This window comes from Rhipicephalus sanguineus, chromosome 8 (genome assembly GCF_013339695.2).
Source record: "Rhipicephalus sanguineus isolate Rsan-2018 chromosome 8, BIME_Rsan_1.4, whole genome shotgun sequence".
Taxonomy (NCBI): Eukaryota; Metazoa; Arthropoda; class Arachnida; order Ixodida; family Ixodidae; genus Rhipicephalus; species Rhipicephalus sanguineus.
In genome coordinates, this window is record NC_051183.1 from 24,355,605 (window position 1) to 24,362,257 (window position 6,653).

Consider the following 6,653-nt stretch of genomic DNA (forward strand, 5'->3'; position numbering starts at 1 on the left):
ATCTCTCTTTTTCTTTTTTTTTTTTTTGGGGGGGGGGGGGGGGGCGAGAAAAACTTTGTCTGTGACGTAGCACCTGCGTGTGCGCAAAGAAATATATCGTGCCCTTCGTGTCGATTAAATATCAGTTGAAGTCTAGCGGTTGTCCTGTCTCTTTCTATGTCGTCCTTTGTGCGGTGTTCGCTAGCAATCATGGGAGATTGTTCCATGACACACGACCTCAATACCTTTGTTAACTCACCTGGCCTTTTACACCTATATCTGTCTAGGTATATAGCAAATGCGTTAAAGATAAGATGTACTTTTAAATAGTTTTCGAAACAACTGCGTATGTGTCTTTGAAATCATTTGTTCACACGCAGATAAGACCTGCAACCTACGGAAGGGCTTAACACTGAAGAAAAAAAAACACAGTATAAGGAACAAGGTTTTTTATCTACTAAACTATCACAAGCACATTACCTGAAGTTGCCTGCGATATGCTTTGTGAAGACGCCGGCCTCACTTGCAAAAGTGCTTATTCATATATGAAAGTTGTCCATCCCCAGTGCGCATGCACAGATTATGGTGTGGTTGTTAAGATTGAGATAATTAGTGCTGTACGATATATATATATATATATATATATATATATATATATATATATATATATATATATATATATATATATATATATATATATATATATATATATATATATATATATATATCGTACAGCACTAATTATATCAATCTTAACAACCACACCATAATCTGTGCATGCGCACTGGGGAAGCATGTGAAGCATGTTGGTTCCTGGCTCGCGCAGTAACAAGAGTCGTTTTCTTTTCCATGATGAGAATACCGAACATGTGTCAGTCGCGTTCTTTTACCGATGAAGAAGCTTAGCTGGACTAATTCCACATATACCGCGTTCAGTTCTGTAAGTAATAACTTCGGGCATGTAAATTAAGCCGAAACAAAAAAAAAAAACAACTTAGGTTTTGAGTAGGAGCGTATTTCGCTGTTTGCTTCGTAGGCGTGGGCACGTATTTCTCGACATTACCCGCCATTGTTTATCGGTGGATTTGCCCAGCAGCGAACGGGCTGGCCCTGACCAAGTCGAGGCGAAAAAGCGCCAAGTCAACAAGGCGAGCACGATCTAAAAAACGAGGCCGGCGAACGCCTGCTGCTGACGTCACAATTTGAATGTTGCCACAAACAAACAAAGTTGGCAGTCACGCTTTAAAACCCACTGTCTATACGTGTAACTCTCTCGAAGGGCTTTCTCACAGACCTAAGATGATGACGTCAGAGCTTTTGGCGCGAGCTAGGCCGCGATAGCCTCGAACAAGTGGTTGACGCTGTGTGTCTGTGTGCCTCAAATCGCCGCTTTTAAGGATGCAGGAAAATATGGAAACGCCATGTGTGGTAGTAACAAGGCCTGCCGATTTGTCCCTGAATGGGTACACGTGTCACCAGAGCCCACAAGCTGCGTATTTGTGGCTGTTTGTGGCTGCGATATACTGTACGGCATAGATAGATAGATAGATAGATAGATAGATAGATAGATAGATAGATAGATAGATAGATAGATAGATAGATAGATAGATAGATAGATAGATAGATAGATAGATAGATAGATAGATAGATAGATAGATAGATAGATAGATAGATTTTTAAATCTCGCCCCGAAATCTCCCCGCCTAACGTCATGAATTTCAATGTGTATTTATTGTATACTTTGGCGCCATTGGCTAAACAAAATTACCCCAAACTTAATATGTTAAATCTATGGCCCCTCAGCGGACAATGTACTTCATTCCTACCGATTAGAAACTACGTAGTCCCTAGTAGGCGCCGTCAAAACATGTGACGTCACGCGGAATGGTGCGGAAGCTTCAAGGTGGCATCGCCACCCACATTTTGTTTTTGCGTGTTTTCTCGCTTACTAAGCGTCTTCTCGCAGCAAGCGTGGTGTTTTTATTATCGTGAAGGAGTACTTTACTAATATGAGAAAAATCGTTTTGCTCTTTAGTGTCCCTTCAGGTGCTGTGTAGATCATTAACAAATAGAAGACAGCCTAATAAAGGAAGGCGTGGGTTGGAGGGAAGAGGGAAGGGGTAGAGAACAGCATGAGGAGCGGTGTGAGGGCGCTCAATTTTCAGGTCGTGTATTTAACCATGGCCTGCGAGGTTGCGCGCAATCTCAGAGGCCATTGTGTAGCTGATCAGGTTCGAGCGCCGGCCGCTGCTGCAGTGTAGATGCTGGCTTGCATAACGTACGACGGAAACGGTAGGGCACTCAGGAGTGTGCCCTACCGTGACCACAAGGTCATTGCTTTAAAGGTCGAAAACGATTCTCGAGTTGGTGCGCAGTTTAAACAAAAGTTGTTTATCGACCGACAGCGATGATACACGATTCCGGCAAGTTTCTCTTTCTTCATTTCAATCCTTTCCTATTCGTAGAGCGAGCGTGCGATCATGTTTCCCTGATGAGTCCAGGAAACGTTCAGTTCAGCGATACGTTGAATTTGTATTCCAAGGACAGACGCATACGAATCGGTTTCAAGACTTCGATGGCTGAAATCAGCGACCGCTGTTGTCGGCGGTCTTACATGCAAATATAGTAACGAGACGTTACATCTGCTAGAGGTGTCTGAGGTGCTCGCACGTATTGTTTTTTTCTTTCCTGGTTTCTTTCGAGCTGCGACTAACGTCAATGCTTCCAACTTCCTTTTGCGCCGCCGATAGGATCGAGCATAATGAAGTCTGAGCACGCTATTTTATAAGGGCGAGCTTAAGATAACACCTTGGTTGAAATATGCGTTGTTGATAACAAAAGGCGTTGGTGTGTGACGGTGGCAGCATGTGCTCTTCCGTAGCTCGCACCAAAAATTGTGAGCCAGTTGCGAAACCAATGACGCAAGTAGATTAGGAGCTGTGAAGTCGTACACGCGTATTCGCAGATGTGCCCAGCGGCTGGTGGGTATCAGACGCGGCGTTGCGTGACCTGGAGTCGATGCGACGTTACTTTTCGTGTATTTATGCTATACACTGGTGCATCCATGCCGTAGTTCAAAGGTAAATTGGTATGCGCGAATTGTACACAAGGACGCAGTAAGAAAAAACGCGGACATTTAAGCGCAAACTTTCAACTGACTTTATTTTTCGCCACTATTCAATGTATACGCATAAACACACATGCGCAAAATAAATGTGATCACATTGCCACGATGGACAGATTATAGTAAGCTGGAGGCGAAAATGTTTGAGGCCCATTTACCTCGATTTAGGTGCACGTTAAAGAACCCCAGGTGGTCGAAATTTCCGGAGCCCTCCACTACGGCGTCTCTAATAATTATATCGTTGTTTTGGGACGTTAAACCCCACATATTATTATTATTGTTGTTATTATTATTATTATTATTATTATTATTATTATTATTATTATTATTATTATTATTATTATTATTATTATTATTATTATTATTATTATTATTATTATTATTATCACTGCCATCACTTCACTGCCGACGCAATCGCTCTGATCTCTTATTTCTTTACAAGCTAGTCCACGGTATCATATCCTGCCCTGTACTTCTCAATTGTGTAAATTTTCGAATTCCGCGTAAGTTACCCAGAGAGAACAGACCGTTTCATGTACCCACCTGCTTCTTCCAACACTCTACCGTTCACAGAATACAAAGTCTCTATAATGGTAATTTTCTTGATCTTGACGTTTTTCATAGCCCACAATCATTGTTTTTATCCGAGCTTTGCACTGTTTTGACATAGTGTGGCACAATGTACAAAGTCTTCCCTTCTCAGTCTTTCCACATAGTTGTATATATGCAATCTAATTTTTATGCCCCGTCAATATTTCTCGTGTTGTCTTATTTTACTCCTCCCCTTTTGTGTTCATTTCTCTTTGTCTACGTGTTTTTGCTCTTTTTATTTCTGAAAACTGTCTGTATTGTATTGTTTATTTTTATTGTTTTTTTTTTGCGTGCGCCAGCACAAAGACCTTACGGTTGTTCCTGGGCACGTTAAATAAATCATTGATTGATTGATTGATTATTATTATTATTATTATTATTATTATTATTATTATTATTATTATTATTATTATTATTATTATTATTATTATTATTATTATTATTATTATTATTATTATTATTATTATTATTATTATTATTGTTGTTGTTATAGCAAGCCACGCAAAGAAAAAAACTGATTTCATTATTGGATAAAGAAATCGTAGTGTCACTAATGCAAGCATTTCCTCTTAAAGATATATGAAAAGCATCCATCATTTTACGGGCAGTGGTATAATTCCCTTGCCCAAAATCTTAATCCATTTTATGTTTTATTGTCCATGACGTACGTCTCGACTGTTTAGGTATCTTTTTAATGTAAGTATAAAACAGTGTTTGAAAAATGTGAGGCACTATCTAAGTTCGGTTAGATGAAACGAGCCTGCAGTGTTTGTGAAGGTCTAAACGTTAGTTCCGTAAATAGCAAAAGCCGGATAAATTTCGGAGCTTTGTTTTAACTGAATACCTCGAAACAAACTTTCACAAACCTTGCGCACTTGGTGAACGTGCCCTCCGTAACAGAGGAGTCTGGTCACACCATGTTTTGTGTACATTGTTTATATATAGGTTGTGACACGGCTGTTAAGGAGGATCCTTGCCCTTTTTTTTTTTTTTTGTCAAGGCGATTTGTCAAGGAAATTATCATCCTGTCTTTTCGTAGTGAGGGGTAGTTGCAAAAAAAGAAAAAAATACGGTTTCTTTTTCTAAAATACAATTCGTTCAAAATTCAGAAGCTCCTGCTGCAGCTACGCGTGACAAGAGTGAAAGTATCGTCATCTTTCTCTCGTTCTTTCGACGTCTCTAAGGTGAGTAGTGGGTACTAAAAGACGTACGTTTCTCAACGGCTTCTGCCATTTTGGCCACATGGGATTCGTCAAGAGTTCACGAGAAAAGAAGTAGTGACATTGAGAAATGACCTCTTGATCTTGTAAAAGAAAAAAAAATCCGGTATCGGTTTGTCTGACTGCTTATCACGCATACATACAGGGTGTTTCAGATAAAAAGCACCAAGTATTAAAAAATTAAGCGTAGGCGCTACGCGTCTCCAATTAGCGCAGTATTGTTCTAAGCCATATAGAGCACGTCAGAATATTTTTTCCAATCTGCAAAGCTCGGCAATTAACAAAGATTGCTTAATGAACATTTTAAATAGTAACTCTAGAGAAAAATCTTCAATGCGAAAGTTGTAGCGCTTGTTCAGAAACATCGAATTTCTCAATCTGTGGCGAGATAACTCCCCTGCTTAATATTTTTCCGGCCTTCCTTTAAATCGCGCGAATTAAAAAAAAATGCCACGTGACTGCCGCCTAACGCGCGGCGCTTTTAGTGCCCTCAAATGTAACTTGTACGAATTATCAAAGGCTGCTCTGCGCATATATATATATATATATATATATATATATATATATATATATATATATATATATATATATATATATATATATATATAAGAAGTGGGACTAGAAATGTGTGCGCATGGACACTTCGTTGCCATGTGAACTCCTGCAAAGGGACGGTACATTGGCATGTTATTTTAACTTTTTTTGGTGTGCTATATGTTTTTTATTTAGTTGTTCATATTTTTTATCTTGGGTCAACCTTGTTTTCTTGCTTTTTCGCTGCGGGACTTTTACAAATGAAGTAGCCGAGGTAATATAAACCTTAACCTCCCACAGAAAGCCGGTTAAAACAGAACAATAGAACAGAAAAAGTGCGAGCTGTATTAGTAAATGATTTCCTTGAGCCCCTCAGACACGAAAAAAAGAAAAGAAAAGAACTCTTATCGTGAGATGATGCTCGGGAAGCGAGAAAAAGACAGAAAACCGAAGGTAGCCTCACATCAGTTTCAGTACCAACTTGACTTGACGTCACAAGTTTTGACGCCTTCAGCGCAGGCCTACGCTTGATGTTTTACGGCAACGGTCTGTTACGTCACTGAACTTAGGAAATTTACAGAACACTCAACAAATGAACAAGCAGACATATAGTGCGAAATTATTACCTCAATAACGTACTGGTGCGTAGCCTCTGGCGTCAAATTTAATAAATCAATGTTTGACATGTTGTGCAACAGACACGCCGCCGCGAAAGTAAAATCAGCTAACGGAGGAATACGTTACCGATAACGCGTTCTTCAAAACTCCATTAGATAGTTTTGCTGGTTGGAGAGTCTGAATTTGCTGAACTTATTGAATCTTCTGTTTATAGCGTCCTTGTAACCTGTACCTCAGTTGAAGTACAGTACTTCAACCCGCCACGGTGGTCTAGTGGTTATGGTGCTCGATTACTGACCCGAAGGTCTCGGTTTCGAATCCCGGCTGCGGCGGCTGCATTTTCGATTGAGGCGAAAATGTTTGAGGCCCGTGTACTTAGATTTAGGGGGACGTTGAAGAGCCCCAAGTGGTCGTAATCTCCGGAGCCCTCCACTACGGCGTCCCTCATAACCTATATCGTGGTTTTGGGACGTTAAAGCCCAGCAAATATTCAGAACAGCACTTCATTTAACACACCGTATAACCATGACTAGTTTAGTTAACCTCCCTGCCTTTCTCTTAGTCATTCTCTCTCTCATTCCTGGTGC